The sequence below is a fragment of the Aythya marila genome (assembly GCF_965140915.1).
Source record: "Aythya marila genome assembly, contig: HAP1_HAP1_SCAFFOLD_153, whole genome shotgun sequence".
Taxonomy (NCBI): domain Eukaryota; kingdom Metazoa; phylum Chordata; class Aves; order Anseriformes; family Anatidae; genus Aythya; species Aythya marila.
Genome location: NW_028137334.1, coordinates 2,760,556 through 2,781,747, shown reverse-complemented (window position 1 = coordinate 2,781,747; position 21,192 = coordinate 2,760,556). Strand labels below are relative to the sequence as shown.

The 21,192-nt window shown below is 49.7% G+C and overlaps 2 pseudogenes across 2 annotated transcripts; both read left to right on the top strand.

Annotated features, from left to right (window-relative positions):
* LOC309890901 (very low-density lipoprotein receptor-like) lies at positions 1-7,398 on the top strand (annotated as a pseudogene). The gene is made up of 2 exons: positions 1-1,223; positions 7,269-7,398. The product of its transcript is annotated as a very low-density lipoprotein receptor-like (transcript).
* Positions 7,399-13,182: 5,784 nt separating this feature from the next.
* On the top strand, positions 13,183-18,776 carry LOC309890900 (olfactory receptor 14A16-like; annotated as a pseudogene). The gene is made up of 3 exons: positions 13,183-13,476; positions 17,411-18,009; positions 18,748-18,776. The product of its transcript is annotated as an olfactory receptor 14A16-like (transcript).
* Positions 18,777-21,192: the final 2,416 nt, after the last annotated feature.

Below are 21,192 nucleotides of genomic sequence, written 5' to 3'. Positions count from 1 at the left end.
ATGGGTAATAGGAGCAGTATAAGTGACACAGGTGCAGGGCGGCGGTGGGTGCTGCCGCGCTGCAGGGCACTCTGCCTGCTGCTCGCCCTCGCCGGCCTGTGCACTGCTGCCGACGGTGCTAGAGCAAAATGTGAAGACTGCTTAGATGGCAGTGATGAGAGTGCTTGTGTGAAGAAGACGTGTGCTGAATCTGACTTTGTGTGTAACAGTGGTCAGTGTGTGCCAAATAGATGGCAGTGTGATGGGGATCCGGACTGTGAAAATGGGTCTGATGAGAGTGCTGAGCTGTGTCATACGAGAACATGCCGGGTAAATGAAATCAGGTGTGGTCCTCAGTCAACCCAGTGTATCCCAGTGTCCTGGAAATGTGATGGTGAAAAGGACTGCGACAGTGGAGAAGATGAAGAGAATTGTGGCATTGTGACTTGTAGTGCAGCAGAATTCACATGCAGTAGTGGGCAATGTATTTCCAAAAGCTTTGTCTGCAATGTTCAAGATGACTGCAGTGATGGTAGCGATGAGCTGGAGTGTGCACCTCCTACCTGTGGTGTTCATGAGTTTCAGTGCAAGAGTTCTACCTGCATCCCTATCAGCTGGGTGTGTGTTGATGATGCTGACTGCTCCAACCACTCGGATGAATCTTTGGAGCAGTGTGGCCGCCAGCCTGCACCTCCAGTGAAGTGTTCTACGAGTGAGGTGCAGTGCGGCTCAGGTGAATGTATCCACAAGAAGTGGTGATGTGATGGAGATCCTGATTGCAAGGATGGAAGTGATGAAATTAACTGCCCTTCTCGGACCTGCAGGCCAGACCAGTTCAGATGTGAAGATGGGAACTGTGTCCATGGGAGTAGGCAGTGCAGTGGTGTGAGAGACTGTCTGGATGGCACTGATGAAGCAAACTGTAACAATGTTATTCAGTGCTCTGGACCTGGCAAATTCAAGTGCAGAAGTGGAGAATGCATAGATATCAATAAAGTGTGTAACCAGCAGAGAGACTGCAAGGACTGGGGTGATGAGCCCTTGGAGGAATGCATCATAAATGAATGTGACTGTCCAGCTGGGTTTGAGTTTATAGACAAGAGAAACTGTGGAGACATTGATGAATGTCAAAACCTTGGTATCTGTAGTCAAATGTGTATCAACCTGAAAGGTGGCTACAAAAGTGAATGTAGCCATGGATATCAGATGATTCCTGCTACAGGAACCTGGAAAAGGCCATACTGGTACAAAGACACAAATAACACCTGTGATTGCAATGACACTGCTAAGCAGGGTTTAGGGGTTTATAGCATGGAGACAAGGGGTAACAACTACAGTGTTTGGAACAATTGTACACCTTTGGCCTTACCTCCTGATGTGCTTCTGATTTGTGGGGATGGGGCCTGGCAAGGTATCCCTGCAAATGCTATCAGATGTCCATGTTACATAGATAAACTCATTGTATTTGCTCCTAGCTTGTTACAGTTGCATGAGATCACCAGACATGACAATGGACATTGCTTGCATTGGATTGCAATGATAATGTTGAATTGTGTGGGTTTGCAGCTAGAGAGGCATTAGCAATTTCAGTGCCTGGAGTGGCATCTGCGGCCACACGTAACAACTTAGAAAAATTGGTATGCTGGGCCGAGAGGCAAGCCTATGCCACGACAGAGATACTTGAGGAGATGTTACCAGATCAAAATAGTCTGCGACATCTGCTTTTACAGGATCAAGCTGCTATTGACATCTTGCTTTTGGCTCAAAGGAATGGGTGTGAGGACTTTAAGGGAATGTACTGTTTAAACCTTTCTGATCATAATGAGTCAATTCACAAATCCATTACTTTCCTGAAAGAGCACATGAGAAAGATTCAATATGGTATCAATCCTTTCAATCAATGGTTCACTGACTTGTTTGAAACAAAGTGTAGATGGTTGCTGGGTTTAATCACAAGGGGATTAAGGATTTGGTTTATGGTGGTGGTAATCATCGTTGTGTGTTGCTAAAGAGTTACTTGTAAAACTGCTGTGTCAGGCTTGGTTTGCTCAAAAGAAGAAGGGGGAATTGTTGAGGGATTTCTTGAAACAGCAAAAATCCCATGGCTTGCTGTAGCTGAGCAAACCAAGCTACCAGGGCAACTATGAGAAGTTCCCATGACAGTGTTCCCACATCGCCCAATTGAGGAATTCAGGAAAATATTGTTACCAGTAGCTGGCCTCAAGGACAAGGTCTATGTGACTGCTAATCACAAGGGGGTTGTTTTCTTGCAGGTGGGGTTGTTTTCTTGTAGCTGTTTGTCTGAGTGCTTTTGACCAATAATCTTGTGTGAAACACTGTCCACCCCTGTTAAGTTCTCTATAAAAGTTAGGCTATTCAGGCAATAAAATGGAGCATGATCTGACTCTACTGGTGTCTGTCGTGCTTTCGGCCGTGCTTCCTGCAACACCTAGTGATGTTTCTCTCCTCACTTTTTGCCCACCCCCTAGGAGGGTTAGAGAAAGGCCCAGTGCTGTGCCACTGCTGCTCAGCAGTAGACACAACACTAGTGTGATAACACTGCTGTTCCAGCTACAAGTGCAGAGTATGGCACTGTATGGGCTGCTGCCAGGAAAGTTAACATTCCAGCCAGACCCAGTACAAATGGTAGAAGAGAAATGCAGCTACAGAGTTGGCTACAGGGATGATGAGAGGAACTGCTGAAATACAGGCAAGCTCAACCTCCCCAAAATCCCTAGAAGCAACTGGGTATATGAGAAGTGTCTGAATGACCAAAGAGCAAGAACAAGTGAAGGGGAACTCTGCAGAACAGTGGAAACTGCACATGTCCACACATTCTGCTGGAAAGGTGACTTCCAGCATGGTCTATTTTGTATGGCCAGGTGGAAATACCACAGAGACTCAGGAGATGAAGTGCAGTACTTAAGAGAAAATCTGGCAATGCAAGTACAGGGGAAGATCAGTATTTGTCTCCTCCTGTAATACACATTCTGAAATATGATAATTTTGATGTCATGGGAAACCTTTCAAATTGTATTAAAGCTGTTCAGTTATTTCAGCTGACTGTAATGTGCTGGTTGAGGTGAAATATTTGAAATGCTTTAAAAACAAGCAGTTAATACTCAGGCCTACAGCAATAAAATGACAATTTGCTGTCCTACATGGAGCTCTGAAGCCACAAAACCCTCCCTGCCCAGGACTGTTCATGCTACCCCTCACTCCTGGCACTGAGAAAATCTGTGGTTTGTTGACCTCTCCTGCCTGTTAGAGCAAAGAAAAACAGAGTTAAAAAGGTTCCCTGAAATGCTCCATCTTTGAATGGGTAAATTTGTGACAATCATACCCATACTCTCTGCCTTTCTTGGTGGAAATATTCACATTTTCTGTCTGTATAGTGAGATATATATTTGTATAGCTAGAGCTGTAACCATAGCTATACGTGCAAGTAAAGGTAAATGTATATACAGAGTTACACATGTACAGATGGATAACTGGGAGAGAGGCAGGCAAGTGGCTGTAATTCTAGGATTTTTCATCACCTGAATTATCAGGAAACTAACCCAGCAATGATGGGCTTGCTGGGTTGGCAAGGGAACATTTCCAAGGATACTAGAGGTTTCCACGTGTCTTTCTAGATCCAGCTGGTGGTACTTTGCTGAGGGCCACAGGAATCCTTCTCCATCATCCTTCCTTGAGCAGATTGGTCTCCCCCAGAATCCCACACTGTAGAGTACTTCTTTTGCTGTGGACATCTAAAGTTAGCAGTATCCCTGTGGAAGGTTCCACCTTGGGTGTCTCTCTGCAGCGTTGCCCGCTTGCCACGAGCTCCCCTTGGGCCCAGGAGCCTGGCCCAGCTCAGCAGCAGAGGCCCAGCCCAAGGCCTCCCTTGCTCTGCCCCCCACCAGGCTCCCTGCACATGGCCCTGGGGCTGCAGGGGAACCTGCTGGCAAACAGCCTGAAGGAAGCCCTGGGCTTCCCTCCCTCCCCTGGGCACACACACTTCTTGACAGCAGGATCATTTCTTCTAGCAGAACTAAATAAATAAATAAAATTTTCAACTGAAGAATCTCGTTGCTTTGTCCCATTTTCAGAGAGTACATAAAGACAGGGACAGGGATATCAGAGAAGCATAGAAACATTATGATTGAAAAAGATCTCCATCTTGGTCCAGCCATACCCCTACCTCCAGTGTCTCGTTACCTCCAGTGTGGCAACCGTATCACTCTGCGTGGTGTCACTGAAAATTTTCTGAGTGTTTATTATATTTGGATGAGACCTCCAAGATCATCTGGTCCAGCCATCACCCTATTACCAACATCATAAACTAAACCATGCTTCTAAGCACCACGTTCCAACCTTTCCTGACCACTCTTTCTGAGAAGAAATGTCTCGTAATTTCTAACCTAATCCTCCCCTAGCAAAAAATGAGGCCATTCCCTCTAGTCCTATCCCTAGTTATCTGTGAGAAGAAGCTGACCCCCAACTTCCCACACCTTCCTTTCAAGTAGTTGTGGAGATCAATAAGGTCTCCCTGGATCCTCCTCAACCCCAGACTAAAAAAAAAAAAAAATTTCCTCATCCTCTCCTCAGAAGATTTGTGTTCCAGGCCCTTCACCAGCATTCATATCCCTTCTCTGGACACACTTCAGGGCCTCAATGTCCTTCTTGTACGGAGTGGCCCAAAACTGAACACAGTACACGAGGTACAGCCTCACCAGAGCATAGTACAGGGGAATGATCACCTCCCTGGTCCTGCTGGTTACACTACTCGCGATACAAGCCAGGATGCCATTGGCCTTCTTGGCCACCTGGATACGCTGGTGGCTCATGTTCAGGCAAGCTTTGACCATCATCCCCAGTTCCCTTTCCTCTGCACAACATTCGAGCCACTCTGCCCCAAGCCTGTAGCATTGAATGGGGTTATTGTGAGCAAAGGGCAGGACCCAGCACTTAGCCATAGTGAACCTCATCCCATTGGCCTCTGCCCATTGATCCAACCTGTCCAGGTCCCTCTGCAGAGAATCGTCTATACACCTGTGCTTAGGAAAGTGGTTCAGCTGGCTCGATCAAAACTTTGCACTACAGGTTTATAGTCCTGGGCCTAGGAAATGGTTCAGCTCCCTCCTACCTGCCCCTGACCCACAGGAGCTAGGATTCCTCTGCCTGAGTTCAGGTGTGCACAACATAGATTCATAGACTCATAGAATCATTAAGGACCTCCAAGATCATCCGGTCCAACTGAACCCCAACAACATGGGCACCTGCATGTGAGCTCTTCGTGTTATTTCCCATTATGATTAATGGAGATGAAGGCCTGGAATCTGATGCAACCACCTGGTGACACCGGACATCAGAGCCTGGTGACTCTGAGGGGCCTGTTGTGATCGAAGGTAGGTGCAGGTGTCTGCAAACTCTAATGGAGGAATCTTGAGGGAAAGGGCAACATTTGTGGGCATGCCTTCGGAGGTTGTTGGGGAAACACAGAATCATAGAATGGCTTAGATTGGAAGGGACCTTAGAGATCATCTAGTTCTACCACCACCCCCCGCCATGGGCAGGGACACCATCCACTAGCCCAGGTTGCTCAAAGCTCCATCCCACCTGGCGTTGAATATTTCCAGGCATGGGGCATCCACAACTTCTCTGGGCTATCTGTTCTACTGCCTTACCACTCATAGGAAAGAATTTCTTTCTTACATTGTCGTGGTTCCGCTCGAGTGGGCAGCCGAGCTCCACCACAGCCGCTCTCTCACTCCCCCTCCTCAAAGAGGAATGGGGAGAAAATATGTGAAAAGGGCTCAAGGATTGAGATAAGGACGAGAAAATCACGCAATAATTATTGTAACGGGCAAAACAGACTCGGCATAAGGAGATAGTAAGATTTATTGCCTACAACTAACAAGCAAGAGAAGTGAGAAAACAAAGGGAAAAAAAAAAACAAAAGCACCTTCCCCCCCATCCACCCTTTTCCACCTCCTCCCCCCGAGCGGCGCAGGGGAACGGGGAATGGGGGTTATGGTCAGTCTACAGCACTTCTTCTCTGCCGCTCCTTCTCGGTCACTCTCGTCCCCTGTGCTGTGGGGTCCCACCCACGGGATGCAGTCCTTGATGAACTGATCCGGCGTGGGCTTCCCACAGGCAGCAGCTCTTCCAGAACTGCTCCAGATATGGGTCCGTACCACGGGGTCCATCCCTCAGGAGAAAACTGCTCCAACCTGGCTCCCCTACGGGCAGCAGCTCCTGCCAGATCACCTGCTCCTGCGTGGGCTCCTCTCCACGGGCTACAGGTCCGGCCTGGAATCTGCTCCGGCAGGGGTCTTCCACAGGCGGCAGCCTCCGTCGGTGCAGGGCCACCTGCTCCACCGTGGTCTCCTCCACGGGCTGCAGCGTGGAACCCTGCTCCACCGTGGTACTCCATGGGCTGCAGGGGGACATCCTGCTTCACCATGGTCCTCACCACAGGCCGCAGGGGACTTCTGCTCCGGCGCCTGGAGCACCTCTCCCCCTCCTTCTACACTGACCTTGGTGCAAGGCTGTTCTCCCACTCCCTTGACTCTCCCGGCTGCTGTGTGGCGCAGCGTTTTTTTCCCTGTCTTAAATATGCTCTCACAGAGGCGCAAAACAACATCGCTTATTGGCTCGGATCTGGAAAACAATGGGGCCCTTCCCAAACATGGGGCAGCTTCTAGATCTTTCTCACAGAAACCACCCCTATGGCTCCCTGCTACCAAAACCTTGCCACGTAAACCTACTACATACATCTAATCTAAAGCTACCCTCTTTCACTTTAAAGCCATTAGTCTTTGTACTATTAGCACATTCCCAGACAAAGAGTCCCTCCCCAGCTTTCTTGTACACAACAAGGCCGTAGTGTCATGAGCACAGCATGTCTTCTCATGCGCCTCAGTAGCAGAGACAACTGCCATACCCAACAGTACAAAGGCCTTGGTTCTACTGGGGCCTTCCAGCCTTGCCAGTCCTCTTGGTTTTCTTCACCACAGGCTGTCCTGTGCTGCCCTATCCTTGCCCCCTTTTCCCTACAGGCTGTAGGCACCCACCTTGCTTCTCCACATTGCTCTCATCCTGACATTTCCTGACTTTCACTGATGTCTGCCCACACTCCCTGGCAGTTCCTTGAAACACAATGGCATGGATTGACCACAGACTCCATAGGGGTTACCTCTGGCACCTCAGCTCTACCCTTTCAATGACACGTCCTCCTCATGTCTACTCTTCACCTTCCAAGCAGCACTTTGTGACCGTTTTGACTCTCTCCTGTTGTTTCGCAGCCAGATGGGAATCTGGAGAAGAATGGAGACTGCATGTGTCCAGACAGTCTGCCAGAAAGGTGACTTCCAGTATGGACTGTTTAATCAGGGCAGGTGGAAATACCTGAAAGAGATGAAGTGCAGTACATAAGAGACAAAGTTCTGGCAATGCAGGTACAGAGGAAGATAAGTACTTTTTCTCCTCCTGTAATAAACTCGCTAAAAAAAATATTCTGATGTCATGGGAAAACAAACATTGTATCAGAAATGTTCCATCATTTCCGCCAATTGTAGTGTGCTGATGAAGAAAAGACAGTCTATAGATGCTGAAAGATCCATCAATTTCCTCAGCACATCCTGGAAAGCATCCATGAAATCCTTTTCCTAATGGCATCTTGATCTCCTGGTTCCTCATGCTGATGATGAGGGGGTTCAATACTTTAATCACTTTGACAGTCACAGGAAAGGGACCGTACTGAGTGCAAATATTCCCACTGGTTTCTGTGAGCGGTAGTCCTGCCTTCAGCTTGCCACAGGTCTCCTGAAATGAGAGACTTGGTAACGTTCTGAGAGAGAGCCCAGATTGCTGCAGAAGAGGAGTTCAGGCACAATGAGGGGCTGCTGCATCTCAGGTTCCTTCAGTCCCCTCTTTTGAAAAAATCCCAGCCCCAGGACAGGTCTCAAACCCTACTTTCCTGGAAGGCCTTCCAAGAGCAGAGGCATGTTGGTGCAGGAGGACAGCAGTGACTTCTCCAGCACTTCACTTCATATATTGCATGGTCTTTGTCACTGCAATGAGCTGGAACTTGGCCTATGGGTACCAAGATGCAATCAACACAAGTCCAACCCCTGTGAGGGTACCCATGGCTGGGCCAAAGAAGCAACCCATGCCGGTATCAGTAAACCCTATACACAAGATGAAATAGGAGATTTGAAAGTCAGCTCATTTGGTAAGGAAAGAAACCCCTACTATGACAAGGAATGATGAAAAAGAATATGAGGCAGGCAACTCTGAAGTAGGACCATCATGGGAACAGGAGGACAAAGAGGCAGGTATCATAATATCAGCAGTAACCACCCGATTCCTATCCCTGGGGAAGCTGTGAGATATGCAGAAAGATTTCAGCCACCATCTAGGCCAATATGTTGGGCTGCATATAGTGGGTACACAACACATGCCACCCTGTGGTTTTACCTGCATGACCATGGAGAGGACATGAGGAAATGGGATGGGAAATCCACCTCCACCTTAGAGGCGAGAAAAGATAAAATGCAAAGAAAAACAATGGAAGAAGGGGTTCTCCCAGGAAAATTGCTGCTCTAGTTTCCACTGGGCAGTTCCCCACACAGAGTAATGAATACTATGACCAGGACTAGAGAGGCCCTACCGCGTGCCAGGGGGAGAAAAGGGACAATTGGCTTTATTGGACAGTGTGGATGTGATGGCCTGGCACATCAGACCAGAGGACTACAAGGCTCTAGAGGACACCAGTAAAGAGTGTACCATGATGCCATCAAGGTAGAAAGGAAGCAGAACCCATCTGTATTTCTGGAGTGTCAGGGGGATCCCAACAGCTAACTGAGTTGGAGGCCAAAGTCAGCTTAACAAGAAATGACTGGCAAAAGTACCCCATTGGGACTGGCTCGGAGGGTCTGGGCATACTTGACATAGACTACCTTAGGAGGGGATATTTCGAGGAACCAGAAAGGTACCAGTGAGCTTTTGGCACAGCTGTCTTGGAGATGGAGGGCTTGAAACAGTTGGCCACCTTGCCTGATCTCACACAGGACCCATCTGTTTTGGGGTTGCCAGGGTCGTAGAACAGGTGTCAACTGCTACGAAAGCAGGGCACCACTGGCAATATCGCACTAACCTAGACTCCCTGATTCCCATCCACAAGCTGACTGATTGACTGGAGAGCCAAGGAGAGATCAGCAAAACTCGCTCACACTTTAATAGTCCCATATCGCCAGTGCAAAACTCAAATGAAGAGTATAGACTAACAGTGGAGAATTTTGTCTTGAATGAAGTCACATCAACTTCAATAGATGATCTATACTCTCCTCTCTCTCCTTATAGTCTTAGCTCTAAGAACATTTAAATGATCTCTTAGAGTGCCTGAGTGCCCTTTTCTGGACACCTTAAGGAACCAGCATCTGCTGGCCAAAAAAACTCTCTCTGCACTCTTGGATACAGGCCCTAAGGTTCTATGAACTGTTAAGAGTGGAGTTTGCAAAATAACCCCAATCATTATTGTTATAAATGGCTCAGGATTCAAATTAGAATTAAATGAAAAATAGGATTTATTAAAGGATATAAAGGAATAGAGGTAAGCAAACAGCGCTGGGTGCACCGGGAGTCTCCGCTCCACCAGGATGCACACCAATTACATCAAGCAACTGATTTTTATGCTCCTAGACTAATACATATTCATTACTACTTCTAAAAAAAATAGATTATTAAAATTAGCTTCTGGGGTGCAGTCCCTCCTACTGGAGCATGCGCAGTCTCCTCTGGGGTCTCTTCTGGGGGTCTCTAGGGGTCTTCCATGCTGAAGGCTCGCAGTCTTCCTCTTCCCCTTTGTACTTACTGGGCACCATCCCAAGTTTACGGAACACCTTCTTCAAAACACCTTCTTCAAATCTTGTCTCCCAGCCGCCTTTCAGCTTCTTTCTCGCCCCCCCCCCCTAACCAGATACCAAAGATCCACATAGTATCCCATAACAGTCACTAGTTGTTATCAGTTTTTCTGAAACTCCCAGACACATGGGTAATTAAAACATTCTTCCCCAGCCATTCACAGACACATCTATAGCAGTGTTAGAAATAGAAGTCCGGAATAACAAAAGTAAACAGGTTCATAAATTTAAGAAGTGATAAATTGGCTAGAATGAGGAATGAGGGGGAGACTGGGACACACTGCAGCTGTGGTTCAAGCATTGAATTGCCAGTGCAGGGCCCAGAGGCAGACAGGATTCAGACATTTCAAACAGAATTGTTCTTTATGGACACGAATTGTTAAAACATTCCTCACATTATCCCCACCCAACACGTGTTGTACCCCTGCAGAGTCCTGCTTCAAGGCATAAAGGGCAGAGAGACCTTGCTGAGGCCGTTACAGTCAAGGGTCATGTAAAGAAGAAAGGAGTATGTTTAACTCTCCCTGTGACACATGACTTCTTCTGCTCTGCTGACTACCTCTACAAACTTCCCTGAACATCCTGAGTAGGGAAAGGTTCATTTGTCCTACATGTGGCATCTGCTGCCATTTCAGTTGGCCTGAGGAATGCCCCATCAGACGCCCAGAAGATTGACCTCAAATTTCACCAGGTATTACCATTTGAAAAGCTCCTGCCTGTCCTCCATCTCCACTAAGGAGCTATTGTGGCTCAGTAATTAACATTAAGGTGCCTACGTTGTGGACCCCTGAACTCAGGCCAGAGGAATCCCAGCTCTTATGGTACTCTGACAGGCATGGAACAGAAGTGAGTCCCCATCCAGCCCCAGGACTAAAACCCAGTATGAGATACCTTGACTGACTCTGCTGAAGTCTGAACTTAAGCAAGCAGTAAATCAGATCACACCCTGTCCCTGTCTGGGTGTCCTGGCTGAAAATGGGACAAGTAATGGTAATTCATATGCTAAAAACTTGTATTTTTGTGCTAGGAGAAATGATCCTGCTGTCAAGAAGTGTGTGTGCCCAGGGGAGGGAGGGAAGCCCAGGGATTCCTTCAGGCTGTTTGCCAGCAGGTTCCCCTGCAGCCCCAGGGCCATGTACAGGGAGCCTGGTGGGGGGCAGAGCAAGGAAGGCCTTGGGCTGGGCCTCTGCTGCTGAGCTGGGCCGGGCTCCTGGGCCCAAGGGGAGCTCGTGGCAAGCAGGCAGCGCTGCAGAGAGAGACAGCTCTGCCCAGGAGCAGCTCCTGTGCACAGTGCAGCAGGGCTGGGGGCACTGCCTGCAGAGACACAGTGCTTAAAGGCAGGCAGAAGTGGCAGCATGCCCAGAGCTCCCTGCCGGAGAAGACTTTCCTGCCCTGCACCCGGTAAGTCTCTGGCTGGAGGGTAATGCAGCCGCAGTTCGTGGAGGAAGGAGAAGGCAGGGGTGCAGGCAGGGGTGTCTAGGGCTGTGGTGCATAGCAGGGTCCCTGCTGTGCCCCAGGGGCTGTGTGCCGGGCTAGGGCCTATGCCGCCTGCCAGGCTCAGCACTCAGCCTGCCTGGGGAGCTGGCCAGGGCGCTACGGGGAGAAGCTGCGGGTGGAAGGAGCGCCCCCGGCAGGGCAGGGTCCTGCTGCTGGCAGGAGGCAGCTGCCTGGAGCAGCCTGCTCACGGATCTACAGCACAACAAGGATATATCCAAGGGGACTTTGCAAGAGCTGGGATGTGGTAGGGCATATAGACTTCAGTCTCAGCTTTCCTGAGCCTCCTGAACATTCAGTCTCTACTTTGGCTTGGTGGTAATACAAACAGAAATAGTTAATCCAAGAAGAGGCTGAGACTCCATGATGCTGCCTGGGGCAGCCTGCTCACAGTTCCACATCAAATCAAGGGAATTTCAAAGGGAACTACACTCTCATCTTTCCTTTGCCTCTCCTTTCAGTTTTCTCTTTTTGGCTCAGTAGAAATAGCAAAATATAATGTTATTTCTTAGAAAACCCTGACAGTCCTAAGGCATCCTAAGGAGGTTGCAATGACCCCCATCATGTCCCTTTCCTGCCCCTCAGCCCCTAGAAAGCTCCACCACCACCCATACAGTGTCAGCAGGGTCGGTGTGCCCTGGGCTCTAGGACATGCCCCCAGCGAGCTGCCCCTGGGTAGAGCCCTGCTGCCAGGAGGTGTCTGCAGGGCAGAGCTGAGCACCCAGCAGTGGGATGGGGGCTGTGAGCTGCAGACAGGAGGCGTGGGGACGGAGACCCAGCTGCAGGCAGGGACAGCTGCAGGCAGGACAGCCATGGGCAGAGAGTAAGAGGGAGCTGCTCCCAGCAGCAACATGGGAGGGGGGATTTGGGCACCTCCCTGACATCCCTGCAGTGCAGACACCTTCCCCTTAGCAATCTCCTGGTCTCCTTTCTCATCGAGCATAGATCTCCAGCCATAATGTCATTGAAATTTTATTAGCTGCTTTGTACTCACTGCAGTTTTGGGGATGAGAATTCAGGTGCAGCTCAAATACTGATAATGTTCCTGTCACTCAGGTATGTCCATGAAAAAAGCATCGATGTTTCTTCCAAACTTTTGGGCCTCTGGGAAATGTTTGTGTGGCTGGGAATGAGCTGGCTCTCTGTTCAGGACATCACATCTAATGTTTGACTCTTTACATGGGGCTTCTGCTGGGCTGCAGGCTGCCATGCAGAAGGGCACAACTCTGCCCTAGCAGCTCTGTGTTATCTAGCAGTGCAATGGAGAAGACACGTCAGTCCTGAGGCCATAGAAATGTTGCTGAACGGTTGTATATGGGCAGCTGCTGTGATCCCTGTGTGTCCCTGGGGAAAAGCAGAGTGCTGAGATCCTCCTCAGATGTGATGAGATGGGTGAGGGGTTTGGAGATGCGCACTTTGAACCTGGATTCCTCCACTCTCAGTAGCATTAAAGGTCTATTCAGAGGAACACCTAAGTGTGACCAACCTCCCGAGGTGCCTGCACGGGGCAGCTGAGACCAGGACTGATTGATACAACTTCTGTCCTCACTCTGCCCTGAGGAACAGTCCCTTTGCCTTGGAGGACCCCCAAGATTTCACTTGGTGGGCAGTACACCAAGGATTTCTACCTTAAAGAACTTCTCAGGTGTGTAGGACAAGTACAAAAAAATACACAAAACATTATGCACCAAGCCCTGCAATTGAGTGAATTTCTGCAACAATGATAAGTTCCTTTATATATCATATCTACACAAATGTTTTTATTTCCTTTTAGACTGGCCTCAAGGTCAAGAGACATCAGATGTCCAACAGCAGCTTCATCACCGAGTTCCTCCTCCTGCCATTTGCAGACACAAGGCAGCTGCAGCTCCTGCACTTTGCGCTCTTCCTGGGCATCTACCTGGCTGCCCTCCTGGGCAACGGCCTCATCCTCACAGCCGTAGCCTGCAACCACCGCCTCCACACCCCCATGTACTTCTTCCTCCTCAACCTCGCCCTCCTCGACCTGGGCTGCATCTCCACCACTCTGCCCAAAGCCATGGCCAATTCCCTCTGGGATACCAGGGACATTTCCTATGCAGGGTGTGCTGCCCAGGTCTTTCTCTTTCTAGTCTTCCTCTCTGCAGACTATTCTCTTCTCACCATCATGTCCTATGACTTCTACGTTGCCATCTGCAAGCCCCTGCACTACGGGAGCCTCCTGGGCAGCAGAGCTTGTGCCCAGATGGCATCAGCTGCCTGGGGCAGTGGGGTTCTCTATGCTCTGCTGGTCACTGCCAATACATTTTCACTGCCACTGGGCCGAAGCAATGCTGTGGAGCAGTTCTTCTGAGAGATCCCCCAGATCCTCAAGCTCTCCTGCTCAAATTCCTACCTCAGGAATGTTTGGGTACTTATGATTGGTGTTTCTTTAGCATCCATGTGCTTTTTTTTCATTCTTTTTTCCTATGTGCAGGTCTTCAGGGCTGTACTGAGGATGCCCTCTGAGCAGGGATGGCACAAAGCCTTTACCACGTGTCTCCCTCACCTGTTTGTGGTCTCTCTATTTGTCATCACTGGACTTTTTGCCTACATGAAGCCCTCCTCAGCCTCCTTTCCAGCCCGGGACCTGATGGTGTCATTTCTGTACTCAGTGATGCCTCCAGCACTGAACCCCCTCATCTACAGCATGAGGAACCAGGAGCTCAAGGGTGCCATTAGGAAAATGATTTCAGGAATGTTTCAGAAAAGTGATAAACTTCCCCTCTTTCTCCACAAATGACATCCTGGGTATTTGTTTCATGATCATTAGTGTTACTTTTATCTTCATTGACATTCCCATTCATTAGTTTCTTAGGAAAATGTTTTTTATATATCTACTGTCCACTGAGGAATGAAACTGCTCTGTCAGTTCTCTCTCTTTGCATCTGCTTAATAAAACAGGGTCTCCCCAACTGACTGCCTGAATTCATGCTTCTTCTTTCAAAGCTGGTGCCAATAACATGGCTGAGGAGTGTGGTGGTTTCACACTGATGGGCAGCTGAACTCCACCACACCACGCTTTCGCCCCCCTCCTCAAAGGAACAGCCAGAGAAAACACAATGGAAAAGGGCTCCAGTTTTTTTTTTTTTTAAAAGGACAGGCAGAACACTTACCAATTGTAGTCATGGGCAAAACAGACTCAGTGTAGGGAGATTAGGATAATTTATTGAGCTTTAACTAACAGAGTGGAGCAGTGAGGATCTAAAAACAAAATAAAAACAGCTTCCCTCCTCCCCACCCTTTTGTACTTTCTTGCCTGCCTGGAGCAGTGCAGGGGAACGGGGCCTGTGGTCACTCCATGACGCTTTGTATCTGCTGCTCCTTCACAGTCACTCAGTGCCCCTGCTCTGCATGGGCTCCTCTCCACAAGCTGCAGCTCCAGCCCCGGGCCTGCTCCTGCAGGGGCTCGCCATGGTCCACAGCCTCCTTCAGGCCACGTCCACCTGCTCCATGGGCTCCAGCATGGAGATCTGCTTCGCCGTGGGACCCATGGGCTGCAGGGGCACAGCCTGCTCCACGAGGGGCCTCTTCATGGGCTGCATGGGAAATTCTGCTCCGGCACCTGGAGCACCTCCTGTCCTCCTTCTGCACTGACCTTGGTGTCTGCAGGGCTGTTCCTATCTACATGTGCTCACTCCTCTCTCCCAGCTGCTGTTGTGCAGTAGAATTTCTCCTTTCTTTAATATCCTGTTGTGGTGGTTTTACCGTGCTGGGCAGCTAAACCCCACAACCGCTCTCTCACGCCCCCTCCTTTAGATGAGGAGGGGGAGAAGTAAAGCAAAGAACAACTCACGGGTTGAGATAAGGATAATTTAATTAAAGGGAAATAATTATAATAATTAAATAAAGACTACCATGAACTAAACAATTTAACTAAGGGGAAATAAAAGGGAAAGGGGAAAAAAGGGAGGAAAACAAACAAAATAAATGAAAGCTATATGGAAGTGCAGAGGAAAGAAATTACTCTCTACTTCCCACAAATGAGCGATGATTGACCACATCCTTGAAGCAAGGCCTCAACGCACGCAGCCGGTGTTCGAGAGGAGGACCGACGTCTTCTCAACGAGAGCCCACCCCTCCCCTCTTCTTCCTGTTTCCACCTTTTATTGCTGAGTGTGACACCACATGGTATGGAATATCCCTTTGATTGGTTTAGGTCAGCTGCCATAGTGATGTTTCTCTCCTCACTTTTTGCCCACCCCCTAGGAGGGTTAGAGAAAGGCCCAATGCTGTGCCACTGCTGCTCAGCAGTAGACACAACACTGGTGTGATAACACTGCTGTTCCAGCTACAAGTACAGAGTACGGCACTGTATGGGCTGCTGCCGGGAAGGTTAACATTCCAGCCAGACCCAGTACACCTGTCACAGAGACACAACCAGCATTGCTTGTCAGCAATGCTCCCCGTAGCTCCCGGGGAGCTGCCCAGGGTAATACGGGGAGAAGCTGCGGGTGGAAGGAGCCCCCCCCCCGGCAGGGCAGGGTCCTGCTGCTGGCAGGAGGCTGCTGCCTGGGGCAGCCTGCTCACAGCTCCACAGCACACTCAAAATGTTTCTGAGGGGACTTCAGAAGAGCAGATTCAGGTCAGGGAATTCATGCTGTAGTCTCAGCTTTCCTGAGCATCTGCTTTTTGTAGAGATGGTTTGAGTTTTCGCTTCTTTGACTCAGTGGAAGTAGAAATAGAGGCTGTTATTTCAGAGTACTGGCTTTGACACCTAAGCCTTCACAAGGATCATGATAAGTACCTTTACATCTGCAAAGACCATAGAAACTCCAGCCACGATGTGCAGTGTCTACAGGGTCTGTGTGACCTGGGCTCTAGGACCTGCACAGAGTGACCTGCCGCTCACAGAGCCCTGCTTCCAGGAGGTGTCTGCAGGGCAGAGCTGAGCACCCAGCGGGTGGGATGGGGGATGTGAGCTGCAGACAGGAGGCGTGGGGACAGAGACCCAGCTGCAGGCAGGGACAGCTTCAGGCAGCAGAGCCATGGGCAGGGGTGTGAGGGAGCTGCTCCCAGTATCTCCATGGCAGAGGCGATTTGGGCACCTCCCTGCCATCCGTGCATTGCTGATGCCTTCCACAGTACAGCCCCTTGGACTCTTCCCTTCCCCCAGCATAGACGTCTAGACATACTAGCATGGGAACTTGTTCATGAGTTGCCTTTGGAGTCAGTGATGTAGAGGATAATTCAGGTGCAGCTCAGACACAGATCCTGCATGTTCTGCCATGGAGATATGTTAATGGAGGAAAAGCATCCATGTCATTTCCTGACTTGTAGGGTTGTGGAAATGCTGTGTGTGTGGCTGTGAATGAGCTGTCTCTGTGTTCAGGTCACCCCATGTTTAGGGCATTCCACTCTTTTCCTGCAAGGATTCTGCTGGGCTGCAGGCTGTCCTTAACTAGGGCACAGCTCTGCCATAGCAGCTCTGTGCTATGCATGGAGAAGACATGTGAGAGATAAGGGCATGGAAATGCTGCTGGACATCTCGACTAGGTCAGCTGCAATGATCTGTCTGTCTCTTGCTACGTGGGGAGAACTGAGACGATCCCCAAGAGTTGAGGAGTTTGGAGATCTGTACATTGAAATTGGATTATTTTGACCTCAGCACACTCTTACGAGGTTTGTACAAGAAATCAAGTTTTCCTCACAGAATCTGGCGTAATATCTTGCTGTATTTTCCTCCTCAGACAGGTCTCCATGCTCAAAGGACTCAAATGTCCAACATCAGCTCCATCACCAAGTTCCTCCTCCTGCCATTTGCAGACACAAGGCAGCTGCAGCTCCTGCACTTTGCGCTCTTCCTGGGCATCTACCTGGCTGCCCTCCTGGACAACAGCCTCATCCTCACTGCCGTAGCCTGCAACCACTGCCTCCACACCCCCATGTATTTCTTCCTCCTCAACCTCGCCCTCCTCGACCTGGGCTGCACCTCCACCACTGTCCCCAAAGCCATGGCCAATTCCCTCTGGGACATCAGGGTCATTTCCCATGCAGGATGTGTTGCACAGGTATTTCTATTTCTATTCTTCCTCTCAGCAGAGTATTCTGTTTTAACCATCATGGCCTATGACCACTATGTTGCCATATGCAAGCCCCTGCACTACGGGAGCCTCCTGGGCAGCAGAGCTTGTGCCCAGATGGCATCAGCTGCCTGGGGCAGTGGGGTTCTCTATTCTCTGCTGCACACTGCCAATTCACTTTCACTGCCACTCTGTGGAGGAAATACCCTGGACCAATTCTTCTGTGAAGTTCCCCAGATTCTCAAGCTCTCCTGCACAAACTCCTACCTCAGGGAAGTTTGGGTTGGCATGGTTGGTGTTTGTTTAGCATTTGGCTGTTTTGTTTTCATTGTTCTTTCCTATGTTCTTTCCTATCTTCAGGGCCGTGCTGAGGATGCCCTCTGAGCAGGGATGGCACAAAGCCTTTTCCACATGCCTCCCTCACCTGTTTGTGGTCTCCCTGTTTCTCAGCACTGGCATGTTTGCCTACCTGAAGCCTCCCTCCATCTCCTCCCCATCCTTGGACTTGGTGGTGGCAGTTCTGTACTCAGTGGTACCCCCAACATTGAACCCCCTCATCTACAGCATGAGAAACAATGAGCTCAGGAGTGCTATTAGGAAACTGATTACGTGGATTTTTTTTAAGATTCATAATTTTTTCCTCTTTCTCCACAAATGACTTCCTTTTTTTTTTTTTTCCCTTGCAGGCCTGATAATTACTTTCATTCTCATTATGTTATAATAATCTTCAGTGTCATTTCCATTTATTACACTTCTAGAAAGGTATTTTATTCATCCTGCATCTCCTGAGTATTAAACTGCTCTGTTTACTCTGCACATCCTTTGCTTCCCTGCGCGTCAGCACTGTACAGCAGCACTGAGTCTCTCTTAGCATCTCCTTAATTAAACAGCATCTCTCCAATGCACTGCCTGAAATCCTGCCTCTTCTTTCAATGCTGGTACCAGCAATAGGTATGAGCAGTGTGGTGGTTTCTCACTGATGGGCAGCTAATATACCACTCTTTCACGCTGGCTTCTGAAAATAACGGACAGAGAAAATAGAGTCAAAGAGGTCTCCAGTGTTGATTCAAGGAACAGGCAGATCACTCATCAATTGCTGTTATGGGCTTAACACACTTTGTAGAGAGATTACGATGATTTATCGAGCATTGCTAACAGGCTGGATCCATGAGAAACTAAAAGCAAGGTAAAAACACCTTCCCCCTATCTACCTCTTCCACCTCCTCCTAATGAGCAGTGCAGGGAAACAGGGAATGGGGGCTGCAGTCAGGCCATGATGCTTTCTCATGATGCTCCTTCATGGTCACTCTCTGTCCCACCTTCAGCGTGGGGTCCTGCCCCTGCTCCTGTGTGAGCCTCTCTCTGCAGGCTGCAGCTCTGGCCTGGTGTCTGCTGCTGTGGGGGCTCTCCATTTGCCGCAGCCCCATAGAATCATTAAGGTTGGAAAAGCAGGCACTGATGTGCTGAAGGCAGAGCAAGGGGTGACAACAGCCAAACCCCTGATGGTATAAAAGCAGTCCCTAGGGAGTGCAGCAACCCAGGACAGACTTTGGCAGTTAGTGCAGGCAGTTTGCATGGGGCAGTTCAGGCAGGGCAGGGAGGAGCATGGGAAGGATCCTCTCCTCCCTTTCCCATCTCCGTTTCTCTTCCTTTCCTCTCCTTGGGGATCTCTGCCTTTTAAACTTATAATTCACCATGGTGGGCACCCATCACAGTGGCTGGGCTGGGGCAGCAACACAAAATGAGGGGACACAGCCTCTCTGGGATCATGTGGGCACCCAGGTGGATCCCCTGAGGGGTGAAGTGGCAGTCCAGACTGGAGACTGCAGGGCGCTCCAGAATCTGGAGGCCCCTGGGTCCTGAGGGAAGAGAGGGCTGTCATGGGTGCAGATGTGCCCTGCTCATGGAACTGCTTGAGCAGATGGCTGGGCTGCAGTGAGAAAGCAGCAGCCTGAGGGGCTCCTTGGAGTGTCTGAGGGAGACGACTAGGAGGTGTCAACCTGCCCCTTCTGAAGCCCAGCAGCCCCCTCCAAAGTCCCTGCAAGGGGTAGTAGTTGATCCAGCTGCTCACCTGCAGGACAGAGGGCTCAATCACTCACAAGAGGAAAGGGGCTGGACCCTCATCTCAGCTCGAAGCGGAAGGAGGCGTCTGACCCCAACACCCATGGTGCCACCAACTCCCACAGTGTCCTTGGGTGATAGATTTGAGGCTCTTGGGCAAGAGAAAGGAAAAGGATGATGGTCTGCACAATAGTTGGCTAATAGATGGCTACGCCATCGGTCCCTCTGCTGCTAAAGCCATCGAAGGCTTTTGCTGTTACGCCCCCCAGGTGACCTGAACGTGCCTTTTGACCCAGGCCTGTTGGCCTTGAAAAGGAGATGGACATGGGGTGGGAGCCTGTGGGATGAGGCATGAGAAAGTGCTGGATATGACAGAGCACAGTGTGAGAAGGGAGAGAATACAGGCAGGGCTGTGAGGGACAGCAGCATCTCCTATGCCCTTGGTGGGCAGAGATGTGAGCAATGGCCAAACGGCTATTCCAGACTTTCCCAGCTTCCCCCCAATTCTCCCACTTCCCTATCCCCTGGCAACCTCCCTGCCCTCATCCCAATCCAGCCCAGCAGCCCAGGCTGGGGTGGCCAAGACAGGGTTAGTGTTAGGGTTAGGATTAGGGTTAGGGTTAGGGTTACGGGTTAGGGTTAGGGTTAGGGTTAGGGTTAGGGTTAGGGTCGTTAGGGTTAGGGTTAGGGTTAGGGTTAGGGTTAGGGTTAGGGTTAGGTTAGGGTCATTAGGGTTAGGGTTAGGGTTAGGGTTAGGTTTAGGGTCATTAGGGTTAGTGTTAGGGTTAGGGTTTAGTGTTAGGGTTAGGGTTAGGGTTAGGGTTAGGGTTTAGTGTTAGGGTTAGGGTTAGGGTTAGGGTTAGGGTTAGGGTTAGGGTTAGGGTTAGGGTTAGGGTTAGGGTCAGGGTTACGGGTTAGGGTTAGGGTTAGGGTTAGGGTTAGGGTTAGGGTTAGGTTTGGGGTTAGGGTTAGGGTTACGGGTTAGGGTTAGGGTTATGGTCAGGGTTAGGGTTGGGGCTAGGGTTAGGGTTAGGGCTAGGGTTAGGGTTAGGGTGAGGGTTAGGGTTAGGGTTAGGGTTAGGTTTATGGTTAGGGTTAGGGTTAGGGTTAGGGTTAGGGTTAGGGTTAGGGTTAGGGCATTGCATTTTTTTTTTTTTAATTTATTTATTTGATGTTCATTCCATGCTTTATGTTTTCCTTTTATATCTTTTTCTTGTGTTTTCTCTGGCCGTGCTTTGCTTTTCTAGGCCGTGCTTGTCATTGCTTTTCCTTATGCCGCTAGGTCTTTTCCCTAGCAGGGCTTTGCTTTGTCTCGCTCAGCTTTCATCCGCATTGCTCTGCTCTCCTGTGCCGTGCTAGGCTTCCTTTGGAGACCGTCTCCCTGATTTTGCTGCTGAGTCGAATGGTAAATTTCTGAACGCATAAACCGTCAGACACAGAACTTGGCCTCCCCGCAGCCCAGCCACTGTCCCCTCGGAACTGGAGGCCGGGTGCAGCAGGCCTGGCCGCCCGACATGGTCCATTCTTTGTCCCTAGCCATGCGGCGAGCCGCCAGGGGACCCCTAACTGCTACTCGTGTGGTGATAGTGTTCAGTGAGAATTTCAACGAGAATAAGTAACTACATGATTCCCACAACTACGCTGGAAGAAATCCACAACAAACAACAACAAAATGTATATAGATATATAAAACCAGCTAAAGCAAGACA